The sequence below is a fragment of the Falco peregrinus genome, chromosome 5, assembly GCF_023634155.1.
Source record: "Falco peregrinus isolate bFalPer1 chromosome 5, bFalPer1.pri, whole genome shotgun sequence".
NCBI classification, from domain to species: domain Eukaryota; kingdom Metazoa; phylum Chordata; class Aves; order Falconiformes; family Falconidae; genus Falco; species Falco peregrinus.
In genome coordinates, this window is record NC_073725.1 from 109,437,259 (window position 1) to 109,464,068 (window position 26,810).

At 38.7% G+C, this 26,810-nt stretch overlaps 2 long non-coding RNA genes across 2 annotated transcripts in view; both read right to left on the reverse strand.

Moving 5' to 3' along the window:
• The window catches only part of LOC114011356 (uncharacterized), a 61,196-nt gene that overhangs the window by 21,169 nt on the left and 13,217 nt on the right, over nucleotides 1-26,810 (reverse strand). The window lies entirely within an intron of this gene.
• On the reverse strand, nucleotides 106-9,538 carry LOC114011348 (uncharacterized). The gene is made up of 4 exons (XR_003553200.2): nucleotides 8,482-9,538; nucleotides 4,257-4,348; nucleotides 2,587-2,691; nucleotides 106-200 (listed from the first exon to the last, which is right to left on the reverse strand). It is a non-coding gene; the product is annotated as an uncharacterized LOC114011348 (long non-coding RNA).

Sequence of the window (26,810 nt, forward strand, 5' to 3'; positions counted from 1 at the left end):
AAGCCACTACCGTGGCCATTTCTCTTAACGGACATTACTGTTGCAAAATTGAACTGCCAGCTCTGGATGCAAACTCATACACTCAGCACAGTTACCCATACGTACCTTGAAGTTATTGTTTTGTTCCCACTGTTTTGACGAGCATCAGGTAACTATTTGATGATGTCACATATGTCATACATATGTGCTCCAAATTAAATCTGTACAAAAAAGCAAATACATTTTTTAGATTAAACTTTGGAAGAGGAAATGAAGTTGCATTCTTGGCCTTCTTCAACATAAGACGTGTCCTTTTTGGAAATGTTCATAAAGCATTCAGTTAGCTTAAGATAATGGCATATGTTCAAAGTGAAAAAACACTTCTTCCCCAAAGAGGCATGTTAGGACTACTGGTGCTGGAGAAAGAAGAAATATTTGATTCACTGCCAGTGTCTGAACTCTCAGAACACGGCTGATCGCGGCTCTGAGAACTCAGCTCAACTCCAGAGCAGCTATTTATTTTTGTTAACTTGATCATAGTTTCCCAACTTTTAAACTCACACCACTGTTAGGAAATTTTACCTTTCCCACCTCTCCCCCCATCAGAAATGGCATATGAGCGACATTCATAGTTTTACCACACATTTATTAGCACTGGTTTTGTAGCATTAGCTTCAGTATCTGCATCCATGAGTGAGCATGCACTTAAAATGAGGTTTCTTACTTGTAATTCATTAACACTTTAAAACATTCCAGTGTACAGTTTTCATGGATTTAGGCATCCTGGTTGGAAGACTTTAAATACCTTTAATCTTTCAACCCAGTATTGTGATCCACAAAGCTCCTTTTATCACCCAAAACCTCTATTACCTTCAGCTGATACCCTGACACACTAGTTCCAGCCACTGCAAACACCTGGGGGAATTGACTGCTGTACCCAGTTGAGGTGGGAAGAGTTTATACCCCAGCAGTTCAGGAGAATGAATGGTTTTCTAATAAATAATTACACAGTGGGAAAAAAAAAAAAAGAAAGAAAAAACCCAAAGACAACGTTTTCCAGTTGCAATCCTACCCCACCCACTTCTGCTGCTGGCTATTAAAAGACTGTAACAAGGCTCCTAAAGTTTTTCATCTTTTTTGTGGTATCTCAAAACTCTGGGGACTGGCCTACTTTTAAAGGCTGTATAGCTCTAAGTCAGTTAAGAGCGTGACTTCTTTTATCCTAGTGACAGAATGTAAATCATACGTAGATGTGCTCATATTATAAAAAGCACCTAACACTGGAAGCTTCTTTGGCTTGCCAACATGGACAATCAATATGGCACTTGAAAGCTTACCTCATGATCAAAGAGCACAATCCACTGAATTAACTCCAGGCATACAGCAGGCTACATTATTCTAAAATTTCTCGAATGGCAGACTGAAATTGCCCCGTTCACAGAGCAAACAGTTGAAATCAAAAGGTAATAGTTTCACTTACATTACATTTTCATAGGCAAAACAACACACTTATAAGGGTACCAGTACACAGTACCATTTGTGGGGCACTCTCTATTAAAGTATTTTCCTAGTATCATACATAGATCCATCAAGCCTGTGAGTTTAATTTTATTCCTGCACAGGAATAAACACGTACCATATTTTCAGTCTTGATTGGCAGTCTGTACACAGGCCACTGAACTAAAAGGTGTAAGACTGCATGTGATCCACATGGAGAAAATCTAAATGCTCAGCATAGCTGATTACATCACACTTTTCTAGAGTTACTCAACCTAACCCACAAAGCTTATGCTTCCAGCTAAACATTTGTTATTAATTTTTCCAAGACAGCTCCTGGGAGAAAACCACCCTTTCTTTCTGTTCAGATTTTTAAATAAAAAAAACAACCAAGCAACAAAACCAGGAACAGGACATACACACTTGACCATTTTTAGATACAAATGAAATGTATGCTTTCTAATTCAGGGCAGGATTGAAGATCTCTTAGGTGCTATAAACAGCTTGTCTGAGCACTATGTATTTTTAAACGTCTTTTTGGCGTCCCTTACTTGATGGCAACCCATCAAAACCAACGGTGCATTAAATTAGCATATCAGAAACTAAAAGATGGTAAGAACTCTGGATTAGAATCTATTCTCAGTAAAATTATCGAGGTTTACATAATCTTAGTGGTGTCAATAGTATTAAAAAAATCCTTTTACATATTCTAAACCATCATGAGACTTGAAAGTAAGGAAACTGTACACAGAACTACATCTCTGCTTGCCTGGCCCCAGGGATGCTGCTAGGTTTGACCTGATGTCTGAGCAGTGAGAAATCCCTTCAGAATCTCATCAGCCTTCTCCTCTTCAGCTTCTTCTGGAGTTATTTCGGTGTCCACAAAAAAGTATTAAAATCTTATATTTACTGTTTAAGTAAGTTCTTGAAGACTCTGAAAAAGCCTTCCCTTGCTCTCCCTCTTTACTGTTTGATAATCTGCACAGATACAGCCACACTGTAGATCTGGCAAAAAATACTCTTTGAGGCTTAGCAGGTCCCTCACCTGCACCAGTGTTTTGAGATGTTGCTTAGAGTTCCACCTCAGAAAGTATTCTTACACACACACACCTGTTATGAGGAGAATGTCAAAGGGTTGTGTGATAAACAAGTGTGGGTGAGAGCCTGGGGGCTCCTCTTCACTCCCAAGATAAGGTCCAAATATGTAGCCAGCTCCTAAGCAGAATTAAAAGCATATTATTAAAGTATTTTTGCAGGCTGCATCTGTTTTCAACACCCACAACCTTGCCCCTGTCTTGATACCACTGCCTACTCATGTGAGTGTTTCAGCTTTAGATAGAAACCATTTTAGGGAGGAGGGCCAGTAAGGTTAATGACAGCTAGCTTTTATTTTTCAGGTTGAATATGGCCAAAGCTACAACCTGTCTTTGCAAAATGGCAAGATCTCTTGGCATGTATACTTACATCCAGTTTTAATAAAGAAGCTCAGCCTGTCGTAGCAGACAAGTTCATTATTGCAGAAGAGAACTATCATGTGAGGTTTAGTGACTCTTCCAAGACCATACAACACCTTCAGCAAAAATATTGGTTTTGCTGTTTCTTCCTGATGGTCTTTGAGAGGGCCGGACAGTTTATGTGCTAGGGTAACTCTCACATTAAACAGGTCTGAACTTTAAAATCTGTCCATGATCCAACTAAAACTTTGAAATGACAAATTTCTGTTTCTGTAGCTCTGCTTCTTAGACATATTCCACTGTCAGCCTAAACATACCAGTCAAATTTTCCAGTTGCCGAGACAGTTGTACAATTATTTAAAAGTTAATTCCAGAACCACTGTACTGAAATTGTTTTTAAGACCTATTAACCTATGAAAATTTATAGGTTGTCAGCTTGGATTCCTTATGGCTGTTAAATATGTAGTATGTATTTTCTAAACCTTGTTGACTGAATTTGTCACTTGTGAACTGGAAAAATGCCAAGGGGTGTTCTTAAAGTGTACAAGACATCACAGTGTAATTTCTGAAGTTTTCTACAACTTCTGCTATTTACATAATGAAATTTGAACTTTCATTTGGGTACTTTTATTATTTACATAATAATTAAAACTGATGCTTTCTCAAGGCACTGGTTTTGAGAACATGGGAAAACAACATAAAAGTCTTCCAATAGCCCCTCTCACTAACAGTTTCTACTACTGCTGAAACAAAAAAGTTACAGCCATCGGGACAGTTGTAATTAAACATCTTCTTTGATGTTCTTTGTCAGGAAAAGTAAGAGTTTGAAAGCAAGTTTAAATGCAATGGGGAAAACAGGGTAAAAGCGGATGTCATTGTTCTAACAAAACATACAAGTTTATCTATGCTTTTCCTCCCCACTACTCAGAAATGGAAAAAGCAATGGATTTTCCCCCACATCCTAGATACTTGAGGCTGGTCCTGCTTCAAGTGGGAGGCTGGACTTGATCTCTCTGCCAATCTAATTATTCTGATTCTAATCTCCTTAGCAAGACACTTCAAAATGTCTAGAAACAGCAGGATAAGAAAGGATTCATATGATTAAAGTACCTTTCTTAAGTAAGAAGTTTATTTGCTTCGTGACTCTACAATTTAATTTTGTTCACACCCAGATTCTACTATAGAAACGGGGTGACAGCAGAAGCCACACTTAGGCATTGTGGCATAGCAACTACAGCAGGCAGTCAACTGGGACCCTGCTTCAAGGGGTCGTTATAAAATAGGGAATGTTAGCCTCTGAACCAGTCACAAGCTGCAAGTACTTACACCGTGAGACAATCTGCTGCTTAAAATCCTAGATGAAGCACCAGAATGAAGATACACCTGCTGAGAAATAGCCTCCTCTGTTCAGGATCATGCTGTCAAAGAAAACAGACGTGAGCAAATGTGAGGCAAGTGATTGTCAAAGATTACGTGATTAAGTGGATTTATCCCTTTTGTTCATTAAGAACGTTTCCCCACAATGTAGAAGACTCTTCTCCATGCCAAACCCCTTTTCTAGAGTGTTTCCTTAAACTCTGAGGTCTTGGTATTCCAAGGAGCATCAAGACAAATTCAGAAGGACAACTACAGGTAAAGATAGAGCAAAACCAGCAGGTAAGAGCAGTTTCATTGTTGCCTGGCTTAACAAAAGAAAACACCTGACAAATACATTTCTTACTTTTTGTCCTCCTTGCAGCAAGATAAGATTTATTCTATTACTCTGGATTTGCACAAGGGTAAGTAACTCCGGTAACAGCAGTTAAGTTATTCTGGCATGAACCCAGTGTAAGCAAAAGCAAAATTTAGTCTCTTGTTTGTTCTTTATAAGGCTCCTGACCCTTAAAGCATCAGACTGTTTGGAAACAATCCCATAGCCTTCAAGTCAGAAAGGCAAAAAATCTGACTTACATAAAAAGTACAAGTATGCCAAGTAAATTTGGTACTGCTTTATATTTTACTGACTTAAAAAGATGCAGAAACATTTGTTTTAAAACAAAGTTTATAGGGCCTAGCAAGAAAGCACTCTTGGTGGCGGGTGTATTCTATTACTGAATCTGCTGCTTCTCTCCATTACTTTTGGGCAAACTGCGTTGTTGTTTTTTTTTCTTAAATGGAAACCACAGTTCTTGTCTGACTGCTTCATGGAAGGATTAAGAGTTTTGATAGCTATTAAAAAGGTTTGGATTTTACGATAGATAAGAAAACATTTCTTTCTGAGGTTTCTTAAAGCATGGCTGTTACGAGAATAACAATAAAAAGTCATCCTGTGTGTCACGGTAAGCTCAGCACAGGATACATCACATTTTGCAGCCTAGAAGTAGCACAAAGCTTGTTGGTTTTGAAGTAAGGACTCAGAGAGAGGGACAAGTAGACCTCCTTTTGTAAAGTTTGCTGCTAATCATTGCCTTGAATTCCTTTTCCAGCTTTATCCCTTAAGCAGATCTCTTTATAAAACAAATAGGAAGTGACAGCTATGGCATCAGTGATGGATGCAGTATAAACGATCCACAATGCTTTCCCGTTTCTCTCTGGGGATTGGGTTGTGAATTTGCATTTACAGTCATATTCCATCTGTGGGGCTTGAGAACATCAGACATCAGTCACAAAATGTGATACTAGATCTTTCTTCTTCCTCTTTTTTTTTTTCCCCAAAGGAAACCGGGCTAATTTGGTAACTATCCGGGTTCTGAGTGCAATCCCTCATCTAACTGCTTACTTGAGCCTATTTAGTCATTTGGACCCAAACTTCCCAAGCCTGACAGTGTACAGAAGCTGTCTCTGGAATGCAGACATCTTCTTATATGTGGGTCCTTTGCCTTGCTGCCCTAGAACTGAAACTGCAGAGATCAATGACCTCAACTAAAAGAACACTATCAGTTTCCTTCATCTTCTCAGTTTTTTGTGCACTTCTTTGTAGAGCTACATCTCATGGATATTTTGACTCAAAAAAATAAATTTCCTACATAAACAGTAGAAACCCAGTATTGGCAGAATCCAGTCTTCACACAGCTAGTCAAGAACTTGAACAGTTGAAAGAAACAGCAGTTGTCAAACATTGCTCTGCAGCTACGCCGTCATTTTACTGGTAATGACTTTTGTCACCCGCTATTATTTAATCAGAAAATACAAAAGAAGTGAGAAGATAATGGTCCATATTAATAGCTCTTCAAGATGTCTTGATTTAAATGCTTAAAATTTTTCAAGAAGTTCCTCAGCACTACTAATGACTGCAGTTATTCATAGCTTTCAGTTGGAAAGCAGTGTCTTCTGGCATAACAGTCACTCACAAAAAGCTCACATGCTTGCTTGATAAGGATGGCAGCATTCTTCCCTGATCGCATATCACTAATATTACTCAAGCCTCTGAAGCAGTTATATATTAGCAATTTAACATACAGTGATAAATTAAAGGTAATGAAACCGACAAGTCATTGTGTTTCTTCCTTTACAGTTATTTACAGTAGACTTTTACATAAGTAAGCTCTACACAAACATGCTTTTTTATTATTGAAATTAGAAATATTTCTGAGATAAACCTCTTAATTAGCTGTTACATTTTTCTTTGCAAAATCTCAGCATATCACAAGAAAGCTTCCTTCACATAGGCAAAACCGGAAGTAAATAGTGAAACAACTGATGGCAAGATCATAACTGTATCAGAAGAGGACCAGATACTTCATGAGACAGCTGTTTCACTCAGATTTTCACCTCTACGTGATGCACTTAAGGTCAGAGTGGACCACTTACAGTCCTGAAAAGTCATATGCAGACACATGCTATTATGAAGGCACATGCCGCCAACAGAAACACAACTAGGTATTAAAATCCTGCAATAGCTGTAAACATGCAAAGAACTTGGACAGAAGACATCAAACACAGGACATGTGCAGAGGCCACACCTCACCCTGATCAGTCTGGGCCAGCTCAACTCTCACACAGCAGTCAAAAACTTGATTTTAAGGAAAGATGTACACTTGCTCCTAAAAAAAGAAAAATAGTCTTGCTACAAATCTTCAGTTCTGAATAAATAGAGAAGTTACTTAGAGTTTGACTAGCATTTGTATAGCTCCACAAAGATTTCTATGAAAACTGCTATCTGAGAATAGTAACAAGATGTAAAACCTGTGTTTTAAAGAAGTATGATTGTTCTCAGAAATAACTTGGCTAAGAGCTAAAATAGACCACTTCCCATGGTAGTGATTGGTGAAATCTTGCTAAAATGTTCCATTGTAACCAGAATAGACTAAGAACTGTTGACAATACACCCGTGTATTTTAGAGAAATTAGGGACTGAGAGATCTGAAACATGATGTCACAGCTGAGGCAATATACCTGATATTAAAGGCCACGTAGCCTCACATAATTTTGTTCTAGTAAGGCTATAAATCACTGCATCTTTCAACCTTTTTTCAGCTTGGCTATATTTCTGAAGGGAATTTTTGTTCCCTATCCCCCCAACCAAACAAATGAAACCTTTACTGTTGGAGTTATCAGAATTAGAAATTAATATCTTTGTGTAAATTCAAGAAACTGTAACACTCCCAAAGCACCACAGCAGAAAATCTCAGAATTAGGTGTGACTGTAACCAAGTTACAGGCTCAAAGCAGAATGCCAATCCGTTCACAAGTTTGGGAAAGTAAAGCTGGCTCCTTACAACAAGGATAATTAAAATGAAGTTTTTTTTAAAAAGTTGATACATAAGCAGGAAAGAACAGCATACAGCACATCAGAATTAGTGTCCTAAGCAACACCAACAACTTTCTCCATGCACACACCCCCCTCACATCTCCTGCCAGAAGCTCTACATCGACAACAGAAAATATAAGCTTCAGGAAAGCTTCTGATCTAGATGATTTTTGCATGCACAATTTAAAAGTTAGTAGACCTATTCATACATGTTTGAGAAAAAGACAGACAGATGGAAGATTTAAACATTTTTGCAAAATGCTAGTAGGAAACTGTCTTATTTTTCTCTATTGTGTTTAAACTGTCAATCATTTTCCCTCCCTCTCCAATTCTTAAGAGATTTTAAATATTGGGTCGATTTAGTAGCTTGTAACTGCAAAATCCAGTTAATGCCAATTCCTTTATAAATTGTTTTGGGTAATGTTTCATACACTGATACTTTACAGAATAAAAGATGTGCTTTCCGGGCACCAGTATACACGGGAAATGGGCAAAATGCCACTGTTCTGTGTGTTCAAGTCCATTATAGTACAGAAAGATCTGAATACACAACTGAAAAGATCATGTGCATCTCTAACATATAGCTAAATGAAACCAGAAGTAACCCCACACTCGATGCCCACTCTCCAAATATGGCTATTTGCTGCCTGTTCTTGAAAACAAAGCTTTAGTCACAAACTAGAGGACAGAATTTTTTCTCCACAGAACTTAAATCCATGTAAGAAAGTTTTAATGCTTTAAACCTTCCTGCTGTATTAAACCTAAAAATAAATAGCACATATTGTAACACCTTGCAGTCTTATGACAGAAGATGGAACTTACCAGGAGATTCAAAGCAGTCATTTGCAATACTTCTGGTTTGTTCCAAGCCAACACTTTTTCTTCTTGAGTGATTGTTTGGGTTGTGATGCTCCAGGCTTCAAAATGACTGTCATCTCCACCAGCGCCACAACACAGTATCTTTGAGTTGGAGTCTTCCACCATTCTCAGGGGCTTCAAACTAGTGCTAGTTATTCTAGCTGACTTTTATGCACAGGCTTCTGATTTTCCCAGGGGCTAGAAGAAAAATCAGGCCTTTTGTTTTTACCTTGGTGGGCAGAAAACAGCACGTTCTCATTCCAACTAACCTTAGGGCAAGAGAGTGGAAATGTGATCTTCCTATACAGTGTATGCAGTTAACGATTATGCAGAGATGTACGGTCATTATTTACACCAAGTATCAGAAGACCAAGACTACTAATACCATCTGAGAAAGCAGATGCTTTTAAGATTGGTACTGTATCTATTTTGTGAGTCAGAATTTTTTTTTTTAACCTCTTAACCTTATCAAGCAGGCCTCAACACTTACATGAACTTTCACCCATGGATCTTTGATCCTTTCCTTCCCACCTCTGTAATAACTACTTACAGACCTGAACATAAGCGACGCTTTTGCATCTGCACCAGATCAGAAAGCAGAGGCACAGCTTTGCTGGCATTTCCTGGAAACTGATGATTCTTCTGACTAAATTTCACTTCCATTAATTACTGTCTGCTTCCCCATACTCATCTGCAGTTCAAATTGGAGAAGGAGCTTTGTACTGTTTTTGAACTGCTGTACACTGATGCAATACCAATGGTTAATTCCCAGGTAGCTTATTTCACTAGTAACTTCAACAATACCTACTAAATGCACCTTACACCTACACAAGACCTCTTTGACCCTTTGCCATTGCCTTTATGTCCGTACGCCTTTTGTGAAACAACTAGCAGAGTGAAGCAGATATAAACAAGCGCTTGCACTGAGACACCAGCAGACTGGGTTAGTCTGTAATTTGTATTCTTGCACTGTTACTCCAGGATGATTGCATAGCTATTTGCAATGCCATAAAAAGGTACAAGAGACCAAGCCCTGCCCTTCTTGGTCAGTCACGACCCTGTAATTTGTGGTAGAAACAATCCTAGTATAGTAGGAGGGGTGTGATGGCACCAGGCTTAGGTGTTTTCATGTGTGCCAGTGAAGTGGAGCAAATGAGACTTTTAACCTACAGTGGGTATGAGAAGCATTGCTGCAGAGCCCAGCTGTGGCAAATCTTCCAGCTCATTAATCACGTGCTCTCACCTCTGCAGTAAAGACATGTTTTCTCTGCAGTTATTCTGCATTTAAATATGGCTTTGTCCATGTCCTGCTATGCAATATAGTACCTGGGACTGTTCAGCACAACAGAGGCTTAGCTCCTTCAAGAGAAGTATAGTTCTAAGACATTCAAGACATTTTATTCAGCAAAACCATTAGCATAATTGCTAGAAATAGAGCACGCTGAAAGCTAAATACAAAAACTTTTCTTAAAGAACAGGTTTCATAACTAATTCAAGATGCTTTTTAAAGTTAACAGAAAAAAGTAATGAGGTAAATAAGACCAGTAACGAAGCAATAGAAATAAGTAATGAAGGGCAATTTAAATTTATCTAGGGACATTCCCATTTCAAATAACAAATTAATGACCATCTAATAATACATCCTTTTATTCATACATGATTATAACTTTTCATTTGCCTCTTTCTTTGCTATCATTTTTCTTCAAACTTTGTAAAATCAGTTGAGGATGTTGGCAGCTAAAATTTCAGACTGCATAAAAGATCCACACCAACCCATCAAATATAGAAGACAGATAAAGGTAAGTTAGCTTTGAATTAACTGCATTAAAGTCTCTCCAGAATTCTTTCATTTTTAGTATTATTCATCTTTCTTTACTGTGTGACTGCCCTAAACAAATAAAAATAGCATGGTTAGGCGTGTGATTCTAACAAGGAAAACACAGTACCACTCACAAAATACATGGCTACCTTAACTGAGGAAATCAGTCAGGCAGAAAGGTAACTTATGAAGGAAGTTGAAAGGCATCCAAAAAATGTCTGCTGGAACAAGTACTTTGTGAAAAGGCTGGAAAAAAGTTTCATAAATTTTGTGTGTGTATAGAGATCATTAAACTTCATTCAGAAAATTAAGTTACAAGTTTTGTCCCAACTATCACTCTTCTTAGAAACACCTATAGCGTGACCGGAAGTGTTCAAAGCTGATTTAGTCTCTAATAAATTCAGTATCTCAGATCTGCTTCCTATCATGTTCTAATCAAGATTACTGAGCTACAAGACAATGTTTCATCTAAAAGATCTAGATTTTTTTGTATATTAAAGGTTTAGCATTAATACCTTTTTTCTTCTCTAAGCATTTAATCCAACCCTTGCAAGAAGTGCTCCTCAAGTATTGCCAAGAATCAATTTTGTGCCAGTTATCACCATCTCTCAAAGACAATTTTTATTTTTTAAGAAACAAATGAAGTACTTGTAGTAGAATTGTCAGCATTAACACAGGGCAGACTCGAGAAAACAGAAATGGATTTTACATTCCTCTAACCTTCACAGGAAACAGCTGGTAGTCTCACAGTCACAAGCCAAGTGGTTTTGCTACATTATTTCTTATTATCATAATTAAGTATAGAAAGTCTGTTAAAGCAAAAAACCAAACCATTTCTTGCAGAAGGAAGAGGGTGTTAGTACCATAAAGGATACACAAGCAATTTCTTGCAGGGCAGGGCAGGGAGGGAGGAAGAGAGAGACAGAGCAGATGAGAGTGTTAAAGCTTATTCTAATGAAAACGTAAAGATACCACAAAATGAAGGATGGGTAATTCTGGTCAATCTAGCAGGGAACAGTGATCCTTTGCAAAGTTAGAGTACAATTTGTAAAGTACCAGTATAAATTTGCATATGTTTACGGCCTAAATCAGATGCTAAACACTACTGAAGTGCTGGAGATCTAAGACAATACTCCAACAGTGGCTAATAACATTCCAAATGGTGAAGAACAGTTCTGCTAGGCAGGTGTTCAACTGTACTTGAAGTTTACTTGCTTCTACTTCTAAAAAATTTTTTTAAAAATCCTCACTTTGAACACACCACTCACAATGTTCTTTCTTTGCTTCCTAACAAAGTAAACTTTGCTTCCCCAGGCAGCTGATGTATCAGGCTTTGCAGTCCTTAATTGCATTTTAAAGACACTCTGTGATGTACTCTGCATGGTGAAATAGAATTCACATCGCAAAATGTTCTCGCTATATATTAAGAAACATTGTGCTAATGTAACCCACCGATTAGCACCTCCACAAACAGCAAGAAGCTGTTCTCTAATGCCAAGGGAAAAGATAGGAAGGACTATATGACTGTACAAAAGAGAACAAACAGAAAGCCATTAAACCTCTTCATAGCACTCCTCAAATAGAAAACTCACCCGAAAAGAAGAAATGCCATGGCTTTTGCATACTGTGAAAACAAAAGGTATTTTGCTCATGCATCTAGGGCTTTTTTATATTCTACCTCCCCACCTTTTACTCAAGGAAGACTGTCTACACAAATGCTGAGATAACAATAGGATCATAGTAGAGATAAGAGTATTCATCATTCAGGCTCAACAGAAAACCGAAGTATTAAGTGGAAACTGTAGCCCAGGCTTTGCACTCACTGTGTCTGGCTCAACACTGCAACAGTAACAGCTTTAGCCACATAATCCTAATTCATACCTTTGGAAAAGTACAGCTTAATCCACATTCTCAAATTACAATTTCTCCTGCTAAGATGCCTCATATTTTATGGATCTGCACTCTGCCAGGCCAGCATAGATAAATTAGCAGGGAAGTGCAGCAAGTAGAAAATATATGTGTATGAAAAACACCATGGCAAAATAAATTGTGGCATGCAACAATTGAGTTAATCTGAAATCCCAGAACAACTTCCTTTCCTATAGAAGTATCTTAGAAAGATTAGTTTGTAGAAAATGAGGAGTTACATCTTTGTTAGCATTTCTAAGGTGGCCTTCTAGAGGGCACTTCAGAACAAAGGTTAATCCGACCTCTGCCCATTTGTTCTCATACTGTTATAATAAACCACCTTGCTATCCACAACTGGAGCTGTCCCTCTCTGATAATGTAATACAGCTGCAACGCATTGAATGATACAAGAAATTAAATAGTATTCACTACAAACAGTTGAGTCCTTCCAAACATTCACTCTGTTGGGTGACTTAATTCCCTTAAATATTGACCCAACAATTTGGAAACCAACAGAAAAACACTCAAAGACTGCAGTTTGCCGTGAGCACACTTTGTACACTAATGTATCATTTTAGCCAATACGTTGGCCCCACTTACCTCAATATGAAAAATGTTCATATGTATTGTTTTCTGTAATGTCAGATTTCCAATAATTGGGATAATTCTTAATTTATACCTTATCTAAGGTGTCACACGTTTTCCTTCTAACATATTTTAACATGTATTATTCTGACATCATATCCTTCTTCAAACAGTAGGGCTCAAAGCTCTGCATTCTAAATTCAGAAAGGACTCTTCAAATGCAGTCCAGTACAGTAGGATGTTGTGATGGAGACAATTACCATGATTTCCAGGTGTTTTCCTGCAGCTCCGGAGATAGTTTTCCAATGACTGAACAAAGATACAATAAGAATCTTCCAAGAAAAACGAAAACTGAAACAATACCATGAACCTTCAGTAAAGGCCTCACAGAGTTTCATGACACATTAGCAGCAAAGTCAGTTAAAGCAGCTAGAGCTAGGTCAGCTGTTGTGCCCAAGTGTGTCAATGGACAGAATTTGTGGCATTTATGAGAACAACTATTCATAGTACTGTGCTGTAAACGGGATCAGTGAAAGGATCTGAGCTTTTTTTTAATCAAAAGGCCTCCACATACACATACTTCGCACACATTTTTTTAGTGGTGGTTTCAACAGTCTGGTATAGAGCAACACTCCCTGCAACACATGAGAATAGCTGCTGAACTGAGGAAAGCTAACTCTTAGGGCAGGTCTGCTAACCAAGTCAGTAGCTCACGAAATAACAAGTCTAGCCATCTTAGCAAAAGTTGACATTATTACATCAAAGGCATAAACTAGCTAATATTATTGTCCTCAGTGACAGGCATTAGATGTTGCAGTGGAGGAGCTGTAGGGTGAGACAACAGGGAGGATAATTCATTAATTCAATTCAGAGAAGACTCTAGGAACTGGAATAGATTCTGGAGGTATGAAGTCCTAGATCATGCAAGAGAGAAAGGGTTTTTTACTGTCTATTTCCAACCGGCAGCAAAAAAATCCCCTTTCCAGCTAAGATCTGATCTTAGCTGCACATGGTTTGCAATACTAAATGGTGGAAACCTCATTCAAGGTACTAAGGAGTATAGGCACAGCACACAAAGTACTTCATTTTATAACAAACTTTGTGATCTCTGCTGCCCAAATCCACAGTCTCACCTGATCAGAAAGCGCTAAACTTGCTAGATCATGATTGTTCTTGAGAAAGATAATATGATCAGCAGAGAATGGGATAAAATCCACCAGCTCATTCCACATTATGACTAGACCTCTGAAAATGACAGGCTCCATCTTACTCACACACAAACCAGCCCCTGTGACTTTGGTATTATGGAAAGGTACTGACATTCCAATAATTTCTTAATTCCTAGCTTTAAAATGCCTCAAACTAACCATTTCAATAATTGTGTGGTCTGAGGGGCAAAAGGCTTCCCTTTTATGTTGCTTTTACCTCCGTTGCTCCAGCTAATAATGTTGTTGAATGTGGTTAGTGACACTGGCACTTTACCTCAGAGAACTGTAATTTTAAAATGCACTTGTGTTTTTCATTTTCTTCCCTTCTCTAGGAATGGATTCTGTGTAGAGCAGAACTAAAAACTGCTTTCATTTTGTTACTCAGAAAGATTTAGGGCCAAAGTGACAAAAAGGAGAACTTACAGCACTTGAGTAAAGCCATTAATTCCTCTAAAAGTTTGGGGTTGGTCCCAACCTCCCCATCCACCACCTTCAGGTAGGGCTAATTTCCATTCCTTCTTTAATGTACCTACCTGTTACTGTATCTTGCTATAAAAATATAAAGAGGGCAAGACTGAAAGCAGCAGCATTAGAGAATCACAGAACCATTTAGTTGGAAAAGTCCTTTTAGATCATCAAGGCCAACTGTTAACCCAGCACTGCCAAGTCCACCACCAAACCATGTCCCTAAGCACCATGTCTACGTGTGTGAAAAACGCCTCTAGGGACGATGGCTCTACCCCCTCCCCGGGCAGCCCGTGCCAATGCTTGACTACCCTACAACAGAGAAATTTTTCCTTAATATCCTATCTAAATCTCCCCTGGTGTAACTTGAAGCTGTCTCCTCTTGTCCTGTTGCTTGTTACTGGGGAGAAGAGACCCACCCACCCCCGCCTACAGCCCCTGTCAGGCAGCTGTCGAGCACAATAAGGTCCCCCCTGAGCCTCCTTTTCTCCAGCCTGAACACCTCCGCTGCCCTCAGCTGTCCCCCATCACACTTTTGCTCCAGACCCTTCCCCAGCCCCATTGCCCATCTCTGGACATGCTCCAGCACCTCGATGTCCCCTTTGAAGCAAGAGGCCCTAAACAGAACACAGGATTCGAGGTGCAACCTCGCTGGCGCCGAGGACAGGGGGACAATTGCTGCCCTTGTCCTGTTGGCCATGCTGGTTTGGTTACAAGCCAGGACGCTGTTGGCCTTCTTGGCCAGCTGGGCACACTGCCGGCTCGTGTTCAGCCAGCCATCAACCAGTGCCCCCAGACCCTTTCCCACCAGGCAGCTTCCCCGCCACTCTGCCCCCAGCCTGTAGCGCTGTGGGGGGTTGTTGTGCCCCCACCCAGTGCAGGACCCAGCGCTCAGCCTTGCTGAACCTCATACAGTTGACCTTGGCCCATCGGTCCAACCTGTCCAGACCCCTCTGCAGAGCCTCCTGCCCTCCAGCACATCCACGTTCCCCCCCTTCCCCAACTTGGTGTCATCAGCAAACTTACAGAGGGGTGGCACTCGATCCCCTCATCCAGAACGGTGATAAAGATTCAAAGCAGTGCTGGCCCCCATACTGAGCCCCAGGGAACGCCACTTGTGACCAGCTGCCAGCAGGATGTCACTCCATTTACTACTATTCTTTGGGCTTGGCCATCCAGCCAGCTTTTTACCTAGCGTAAGTATACCCATGCAAGCCATGAGCAGCCAGATCCTCCAGGAGAATGCTGTGGGACTTGATTTTTTTGTTAGGGCATCATACCTTTATCACAAAAGGGACCTCTACAAAGAGAAGAGGGCATCATGAATCTTAATGATAGCAAAGAAATAACTCTTATTGGAATCCTGAAGTACAGGCCTTCAGCAGAGATGACAGGGGAAGTCTTCCTTTCATCTATTAAGAAAATTGTTTCAAGTGTTTTGTTTCAGCTACTGCAGAACAAGAAAAGGTGGGAGCCAGAGAGAGAAATTCTCCCACCCAGATTTAAGCTGTCAGAATAGAAATTAAGAGAAAAAAATCAAAGAAAAAAAAAATCCGTGCTAACATCATATGACTCACGTTTTAACAAACTGCCTTCAGAAATACTGCTGGGCAGGTTAAAGGCTCCCTTGTCTTTCTCTTTTCCATTTACACATCGCAAGATTTGCTGCAAAAGGAAACCACCAATATTTTCTTCCAAATCATTAGGGAGAATCAGCTTCATGTTTTTGCAGCTGCACTTGCCCAGAAAACTGTTCCCACCAGTCCCTTGGCTCTTTCCTCAAATGTCCCATAGTTCATATTCCTTTAAGGATGACTGTCAAAACCTCATACTAATCTCCAGAACATGGAGACATAACCTCTGTCTTCAAAGACTTCAAAAGATTCTCCCATCCTGCAGTTGGTTTAGCTCCTGCTGTACAATGCTGCCAAAAAGAACCCAACACAGCACAGTGACCAAGTCAAAAATCTGAACTTTTGTCTGTTTCTTTTGCTATTTCAGGATCCAGAAGCTGTCAAAGGTATACACAATCTGTTCAAAGCAGCACAGATGGTTACACGTGCCTTGAATTTAGAAGCTGCTCGCCTGGATCTGTGTTGGGAGCTTTCAGAAGATCCTTTACAAAGCTGAGAGCATCAGAACAAGGCTCAACATCTACAAAGAGAACATTTTCCTTTGTTCTTATTGGCAACATTAAGCGTGTTTATCCTGTCAGTGCTCACAGAACAGCCTTGCATTATTCACCCCACAGCAAGATTGTACCTCATTAAAGAGAGCAGTAAGACAAAACAGCTCTGTAGGTCAATTATCTTTACTGTGCCTTTTGCTTGACTCTGCCCACAGAAGCAGTCAATCTAGTAAAAGGTTAAGAATATGAATACATATAGGCTAAATTGTAGGCAGGGTAGTAGGGGGTGGTGAGAGTGGTAGAAGAACATTACAGGATAAGAGCAAGGAAGTGACATGTCTACTTCTATTCCCCTCCCCCCACCCCCACCTACCCCAACTGAATTTAAAAAATATTCAAGGATAATGAAAAAATACCTGCAATAATTATGGAGTGCTACCCCTGCACTTCACATTAACTAGGTTTACTATGATCTATAATGCTTGCCTAACACTTTTAAATCTCTAGTGACACTCCAACACCAAAAAAAAAAAAAAAAAAAAGAAAAGACTTGATTGCTGTGCTGACCTACACTCTACAAGCTTGTAAAAAGCAAATTTAATTTTAAGACCATACACAATATATACTGTAAAGGACAGTAATGTTCTTCATTGCAGGTCTGGTCTGTTTGAAATGTTTGGAAACACTCTGCCACCTGTTTGTGCCAAAATTCTTTAGAAACTCTCACTGGTTAACATTTCCCTTAGAAGTAACTATTTAAAAATCAAAAGAGCCTTGGTTGCATCTGCTGCATTGAACTGCACATAAATGCAGTTCAGCAGCACAGCACCACGACACGTTGGCAACCTCAAAACAGGCGTCAGACAGGAATATTGGTCTTACTGGCAGAGAACTTCTCTCTCACTCTCTCTCAGATCCATTTCACAGGTACTGCAACCGAAATAGTGCACTTCGTATTTATAGCCCCACAAAGCACTCCAAAAGGTTTAGTCATCAGTGTGTGTCTATGGTCACACCCCTCTTTCAAGGGCTAAAAATAGAAAGCCGTTAGGAATTCCTCGATCAGATTTGGTCAGTGATGTAGTACTATTCACCATCAGCAGAGACATTTTATTAGCTCTAGGTTTCCCTCTAGTTATTTACGCAGTGGTATCAGAGTTGTCCTTAACTACTTGCCTTGAGCATAGCTAATAATTACATGATTAATCTGTATAACCCTTGACTCTAAACAACTCTTGTTGACAAGAGCAGTTAACAAACCTGCTTTCCTAGCACCTCCAACACACAGCAAGTCACACAATACAAACTCTTAGAAGACATTGCAAGGTTATCTGAGCCCTTTGTATCACTTTATTCCAAGTATAGATATTCATCCAGCCAGAACAGCAGAAAATGTCGTTGCTATCTTTAAAAAGAAAGTGAAATTTGACTCGTTTCAAATTAATGACAGCAGGTTACACACCTGGTAAAGTGTTCCAAAATTTAACTTCAAATGGTAATGAATCCTGAGTTTTACATGGAATAATTTACCAAGCCAGGTTATAGCAGAATGAAGGGGCTTAGAAAAAAACCCCAACCAAACAAAACAAAACACAAACCACCAAAACAATCAAATCATCACAAACCAAAAAGCCCACCTGGTGAAACCCCTCAACCACTGCTCTTAAGATTTTTCATAAAACTTCATAAAAGTTCATGGAACTTCTCAGCCTGTTGACAGCACAGACTGCATTAACCTGGGCTTTCCACTGTTCTTTGAAAGGGTACACCAAGATGAGATTTCCAATAAATTACAGCTGGTGCATTTGCAAATGAACAGACAAAACACATATGAAGAGAATGATCCCATTTAATCCCCTGCATAATATACATTCGTTATTGGAAAAGACAGATCTCAGCTTTTGTATAAATTCATGCACCATGCCCAGAACTCCTGAAGGCATCAAAAGTTCCACTGCTTCGCTGCAATTAACTGCAATTTCAACTGTCCAAAATCTTGAGAATGTGTTCTGCATCCTGTTATGATTGCCTCTCCTTCTGTTTAAGTGCCAATGGACAAAAAGCATTTGAGAGCAGCATGAGGAGAAGCAAGAAAAACGTCAAACTACAACAACTACAAAAAAAGAGAACAGACTCAACACCTATTTCTCTGGAATGCTCATATTTTTCTTTTGCTTGTCATGCTCTAGCAAAATATGAAAGTAGAACTAAAAAAAGCAGCATGCAATTTGCAGTAGTAGTATTAGAGAAAAATTAGCTATTTCTAAGCATCTCTATTTACCAAACCACTACTTCCACACAGCTGTACTGTATAACAGTTTTAAACCAGGACAGTGGGAAAGAAAAAGTAGATAATTTCACTAAAGATTGATCCAAAACATTTCAATTATTTTCCTAGGCATTGCTTTCTGTAAAGAGTATCTTTGCAGAAATCCCCAAGATATAAAGGTCTGTGTTTAACTTCTGTTGTACAAGAAGGAAGTAGGACAGGGTCACAGAAAACTAGAAAGATACATAATTAGCATACTAAAATTTTCTGACCAGTCACTTCAAACAGAAACAGAATAAGAATATAAATGGGCAAAAAAGCTTTCATTCTGGGGATTAGTTCTGATTTTACTCCTTAATGCCAAACTGCTTAACTCTGCCAATTTGTATTTTTAGTGCTGACAGATGAAGTTGACATCACTTACAAGGAAGGCTTGAGAATCCACTTTCAGGCATTTATTTTCATAAACTATCTAGCTGGAAGGTGGTTGCACTGAATTTGCAACAGCGCACAAAGGTCTAGACAATATAAATGTAATTTTGAAACCTTTTTCAGCATACACAAACTTAAATGCACTTTATAAAAAAAGCGATTCTTCCATGTTTTAACCAAATGTCTTCCTGTAACTTAGTTTTGATCTACACATTTGCATTTTAGATGCTGTCTGATAAAAAAATAATTTTTATTCAGCAAAGAACTCTCTCAGAAAGGTTTTCTGGACATTGCTCTTCTCAGAACAGTGTCAAAAGGGCACAGACATAAAGAATCTTTTCCCACAAGGTGTGTCCCTTCCCGAGCTGTCATCCAACAGACACATGAGAAACACCCACTGACCACAGAAGAGAATAGCTTAAGGGACAAAGGTGACAGCTGTACAAACATATTTTCAATGCCAGGTTTATCCAGGACAGTGAAATGCTTGCTTCTTAACCTTCTGAAGCCATCATATATAAAGTCCCCCCCTCTGTTTCCAAGAAAAAAAAAAAAAAAAAAAATCAAAGGCAGAGAGCTCCAATATCTGACTTCACAGAAAAGCCAAACATGTTATAAAATGAAGACGACAGATTTTGCCTGTGGCAAATTTTACAAAAACTTCTTGACACTGCTTGAAAGGCTGGTTTGGGTTTGTTTTCTGTATTTCTACCTCTTGGCTCTTACTAGGAAATACTTGGGCAGATCTCAGTTTTAGCATTCAAATTACAAAGTATCCATGGTGTGTTTGACACAGCTCCAGGACAGCAATGTCATGCAGGCTTCCCTGTGCAGCAGAACGGCAACAGTCACCAGAATCTGCCAGGACACAGTCCACAACTTCTCTCCAACAGTGATTCAGAACAGAAAGAAAAGCAGAAAGATGTAACCTAGAGGCACGAAGCTTTGTCTCTGTTTGGGGTACAAGTGAAAATAAGCGAACAAAACAAATGAAAACAGAAGGAATTAGTTTTGTGCAGAAATAAGGACTCCCTCCGGTGCCTGGCTCATCAATAATAAAGAAATAGCTGATGAGTTAAAATCAAGTAAGGCCAAAAAATACTCTGACTTGCTTGGGTACTTATTTGTCAGTTGTGCATGTTAACATTTGGCCTACATCAAGATTAATCTGGAAACTAACTGCTTAAAGAGGTCTGCAAGTAATAGAAAAGTTTTTCCAAGCATCTGAATACAAACCAACCTTACCTTTCTTTATTACTTTTAACTTAAAGACCTTCAGACTGTCCATGAACTACACTGCAGGAATCAACAAAACTGGAGCAAAAAACTATGCTGCCTTCCACCAAAACAAATCCCAGACAATTCACAAGCATGCAGTCAGTTTTACAAACCGAGGCTGATGCAAATGACAAGAACATGCAGTACAGGACCAGGACTCTGGTTCTACTCTAGTGTTTTCCTGACATTGTTTTAAGCAGTGCAATTCATTTCATGTAAAACTTCAAGAAAACCAAGATTTGAACAGAAAACAAGGTACACAGCAGAGCTGGGCAGAAATTCCTTGATGACTACATAGGACTTCTAACCTGATGTGGGAAAAACCTCTTCTAGCTGGATGATGGCACTGGTGCCACTTTGCTGGCCAGTAGAGTCACTGCAGCACACTTTGAGGGGTCAACAACAGCCTGAATCAAGCAGCAGCAGCGACACATTTTATTGTGTAGTGAAACAGAAGCATGGGCATAAAGGAGAAGTCTCACAAAGACCTAAGAAATTTGGATCACAAAGACGTTGGGGCTCCGGGCAGCTGTTTTCAAGTCCAAGGACATGTATGTCCTCAATCTCCATGGCCAGACCATTCTAGACAAAAAAAGCAGCTGAACAGGCAGTGGGAGGAGAAGTGCTGCAGGTATGAAACTGCTTTCAGGTGCAGCCACAACTACTGCCCACGCAGTATGAGCATTAGCTTATACATTTTGTTCCTCAACCCAGATTAGGATCTCTGAACACTGCTCATTTAAGTATGTGCTCCAACTAATCTCAGGTGAAAGGAGGCTTTAAGACTTGTAAGGCTTCTCAGCTGAAGGTATAAACAATGTAAATACCAACTTACCTGATCCTAACAGGTATTTTCCTGTAATTGTCACATTGCTTGCACTGCACCTGAGTCACAGTATGGAAATCCCTTACCAGAAGAATCAGTCCATCAATAGGAGTACCCACATGAAACCAGGAACATCAAAAAAAGAGAGGGGGGGGGAAGGAAAAAAAAAAAAAAAAAAAAAAAGGAAAGAAACCCAGGAATCACACTTCAGTCAGCATCATCAACCACACTGAATTGCTGTCAGACAAACAAGGAAGTTAGAAAACCCTCTATGACAGGTATTTTGATCGGGAATTTACTCTTTCATATAACTTCAGACACTTTAAAACAGTTTTTGTTGCAGAAACTGATTAAAGGAACACTGATAGAAAATTAAATATTCTTCAAAGTTATGTATGATATTAGTAGCAGTAAATTACAATGTCCTCCAAATCCAGTCTCAGCTATTGATATATATAGTGATAGAAACACTTTCATACTTGTTGTGTTGATATATAACAATGCATTTATGAACATATATGGCTAGGACAGTTTGCCCAGTATGCATGTTATCACATTATTTGCTTGCTCACAATAAAGCACTCAAGTTTTTTCAAAGTAAGAAAAACTTTCTTTCCTCATAAAGAAAAACTTAAACGCAAATAGTATAAATTTAACTGCTCACAGTATATTGATTTGCACCTTAAAAGGTGTCCAATGCACACTGACAAAGATGTGGGTGACTGTTCCACTGCTAGTGTGGAGGACAGTACATGGCCCATTTAGAAGACAAAATAGAGTTGCACAAGTACTGAAGCTGGAGACAGAATGATCCACCACGGCGAAACCACAAGAAAGGAAAAATCAGGACAGTAACACTGCACAGTTAGCTGTGAAATATTTTGGCCATATAACTTGCATTATAGTTTATTCTATTCTTTACTATGAAAGCATCAGAAGATTCTAATCCCAATTGCCATAATTATGGCTGAATATATCAGTCTTCGCTTTATTATCCTCTACAGGTTAGACAAATAAAACAGTTACCAAACTCAGGGATATTCTTCACTTTTCATCTCAGCAGATCATCCACTCAGCTCAGCACCTGACCTCTTTATAGGCTTAGTGGTTTTTAAAGGAAATTACTCTGCATCATTGAAATCAAATGATGGAATTGTCACTAACAGCACGGAAACTCCTCTGTCACCTTCAGCTCCTTAGATCTACAGTTTAGTCTCTGGTAACCCATTCCACAGCACTGTACAGGGCTCTAGTTCTACACATTAGGAAACCTCCACTTGGTCATGACATTTGCTACTAGGTTTTAATGGCAATAATTAAAAGTAATTTTCAATGTTACTGAGTTAGTTTCATTAAGAAATCCGAATCAAACCCATTTATCCCTTTTGAAAAAGTGCGTTCATGCACAGGAACAGAATATAAAGCTTTCATGACAATTTGGACAGACAGGATAAAGGAAATAGTTATTAATCTGATCTAAGTTCATAAAGCATTCCTGTCAACCCTAAACACTCAAGAGAAAGAACAACCAAATTCCCTACTGACTTCTGCTTCAATAGGATATAGAAACCGGACAAAAACAATGTTTTTTAATAATCACTGGCCTAATCAAACATTTCTGGAAGACTCTGTACTAAGTGAAGGACTACAAAAAGAATATTTTAGTGTTCTTTGAAAAGTGTATGAGTGAGAAGAAATGAGATTTTTAAAGACTCTAGATATTTGTGTAACAAATTTTGTCTAGGCAATACTTAGAAGAAAGATTTTGTTAAGCCAAACCTTTGTCCTTTAAATGCAAGTATAGAGAAATAACAATAATGCATATTCAATTTATTCTTGAAGAATCCTAGAGCTGGCACTTTCAGTACTAAGGAGCCTAAAGTAAGCAAATAGATCACAAGTAATGCAAAGAAAAAAGTTAGTGCCCAGTTCCTTTTAAAAGCCTTTCCATGCAAAAGACCTAACAATCTGCATCAGTAGTACCCAGGTCTGTGATTTTGCTGCAAGATATTCTGGGTTTTATAAATTTTTCCCCTGAAACTAATACCTTGCCTGGAGGAAAATATTTCAAATCTCCAGCCAGCAAAATCTTTTACAGAAGGGCCATAAAGACAGTCTCAGGTTGCTCTAGCTTGAGCTAGATTTTCTCTGTCCTAAACTGCAGATTTATCCCAAATCTCTCCCTACATCATTATCAAGATATTGATATAAACTTTACTCCTCACTTGCCTCCCCTCACCAGTTATGTCCATTCACCTGTTCCCTTACCAAAGGATATCCATCCTTCTTTATTTATGTTAGCCTCTCCTAAATAAATTTACGCCTCAGATTGAAGAAGCTATAATATTAACATGTCCGCTCCATGCCATGCATTGTCTTGGTCAGTCAGTCATACATTCTACTCTTTCCTCCCCCCTTACAGTTGTCACGTCCTTTCACATAATGAATTTTTTTACACAGGGTTGGATGAAAAGGACTCCTTCAGGCACAACTACAGTAAACAACATTAAAAACGGAAGATTTTTTCCTCCCAAAAACTTAGATGTCAAGTTTAAATGATCACATAAGCATGTCAGTTGTCATTGAAAATAAGCTTCTAGCTACAACACCTGCAGAGTAAAAGCATAAAGCTGACCCAAACACATTCCAAAGGTTTATAAAAATAAAGAAATCCACACTTTTCATATTTTTTATATTTTTGGTTTTTTAGTCTTAGTTTCTAATAACTTGAACAGTGAAAATATCAGCTGTGATGTTGTGCCTTTTTCAAGCTGAAATTTGGCAGTCATTTGGCAACAACTGTGAAAGCAAACACCATAGGGGGGAATGACATAAAAATATGTTCTTCTACATGTCTGTAAAGGCTCACAAGGTTTGAATGTAACACCATGTAACATTCTGATTTTATTTTTCCTTTACTCTTTCAAATGTATTTCTTCTGCTTACAGTACAGCACAAACAGAAAATAAAGAGGTCCACATGAGTGGTTAGGAAATCAAATGTACTTTGCAAAGAACATAATAGGATTAGGAAAACAGTAGTATTTCTTGTTAAACAGTCACCTTGCTCCCTATTTATGAGGCTTGGGGTTTATTTGAACTCTTGAGGAAAGCATCTTACAGCACAGCAGCTGATCACAAGTAGAAGGCATGGAACACAAGGACATGCAAAACATGCCCTAGCTGCAAGAAGGGCCAGTGAACTCCCTTGACCTCTTCTGTGCACTACTGAAAGAAGAGAGTAATGTTTAAACTATTATTGTGGACTCGGTAAAGGAAAATATGTCATCCCGTTCTCCAAAACCTTATTCAACAACTAAGAAAAAAAAAAAAACCCAAACCCAAAAATACAGTAACAGACAGAATCAAAGAATGCCTGGAAAGAACACAGGACAATGAAAGGAAGCACAATAATATGGATGCAAAAGAATTTTCACATTTAAATGCGATTCAACCTCTTTATTCATCAAGATATCCATCTCATAAGGACAACTTATCTCAAGACAACTAATTATTTTAATATCCTTTAAGTGGGACAAATACAGTTCCTTCTGTTACTGTTCTGCTGTCAAAGACAAATTTGATTATTTTTTTCCCCTGCCCTGCAGCTACATTTGCAACGACTATACAAGACAGCTTTCCCTTCAGGGAAAACAACAGAATTGCAAGCCAAAGTCCTTCTGTGAAACAAAGATAAGCAGCTTCTGCTTCATGATGGAAATAATTCTGATTTTGCAATTGATTATTTGTAAAGTGTTACATGCCAAGTGATGAATCACAGAATCATTTAGGGTGGAAAAGACCTTAAAGATCATCAAGTCCAACTGTTAACCCAGCGCTGCCAAGTCCACCACTAAACCACGTCCCTCCGTGCCACATCTACAGGTTTTTAAAACACTTCCAGGAACAGTGATTCTACCTGACAGAGAAAAGCAGCTTTAGCAGCTATGGAAGTGAACTCTATGCTTTATTTCCTTTTGACTTCAAACTTCCTTGTGGTACAAAATGTATTTTAATACGTGCCTGAGAACCACTGCCTTGGATAATTTTCTACAGAGCATCTAATTTCAGATGTTTCACTTATAATGCAAATAAACAACAAGAAAAGGTCATTAGCACATGACCTTTTGTCTAAATATGTTGTTTGCCTTCACCAAGGACTGCATTCCTTCATATCCCCTGGGGACTATTTACACGAATGATTTTGCATCTGAAGTTCCTTACCTGTATTTCACATATGCTTGAGCTAACAAAACACTGTAGCTTACTAAGTTACACTGGATTTCAACACTTTGAAATGAAGTTTTCAGCAGAATTGGACATTGATACTGCCCAATGATCTCCATTTTAACTGCTCTTTATTATGGTTTTCCTCAGTGAAGTAAATTTTTGTTCCTCAATGAAGAACAATGACCCTGAAGACTAAGCTGGATCACATACTTTAAGTGTTTCACCTGGCTAATCTGCAGTGTTGTCCAAAATGGGACCTAGATATTGACATAATAGTAAGACCCCCTTCCTTAGAGGCATGCTTTTCAGACCCTCTTCTCTATCTTCTATCTCCTGGATTCAAAGCCTGGAAACCCTGCTACTTTAGGACCTCACTTAAGAGTGGCTGAATTTCATCAGAACTTGTATTGGGACAGTAAATGGTCCAGAACAAAGTTTGAAATTACCAAGGTTATAAGTGCCAGATCGTATACTAGTAATAAGCAGAGGACAAAGTCACAAAAATGCAGACAGCTGAGCATCCACTCCATTTTTGCACTCTCTACAACACTTAACAGGTTTTCTGGAAAAAAAAAAAACCCAAACAAATTATAATCCTTACAATATATATAACCCTTTTAATGAAAATGTAATCAGCAAACATCAAATTATTTTATGCTATATATGCAACAATCCTCTATATGTAGCAAGCTATTCTGAAATGCACGTTTATCAGCAACAAGACATAGCATGTTCTGCAAGCTCTATAGATGAGCACTGCAGAACAGCAGCAGTTCAAAACTTAAGCAATTTCAGCCATTGCAGACCCAGGCGTGGTTTCTTTATCTTTGCAGTTCATTTTACTTGCCCTGCAGATGAACTTAATCTATTAATATATAACAGTAAGGATAATATATCCAGAAGAAATCTTCTGGAGACAGCAATGCACTTAAAACAATAGCTAACTAGTATTATTTTCATCTTACAGAGAAAGCAAGAGATCACATAACAGCTCTCCTAGTCTCCAGATACCTTTATCCTCTAAAACACATTCCATCTTATTGGACTCACAGAAGACGATTTCTCCTAAATCAGGCACAACATTGATGCAACCAGCATATCATCTGCAGTGTTAAATAAAACATGAATAAGAACCTCAAAGAAAAG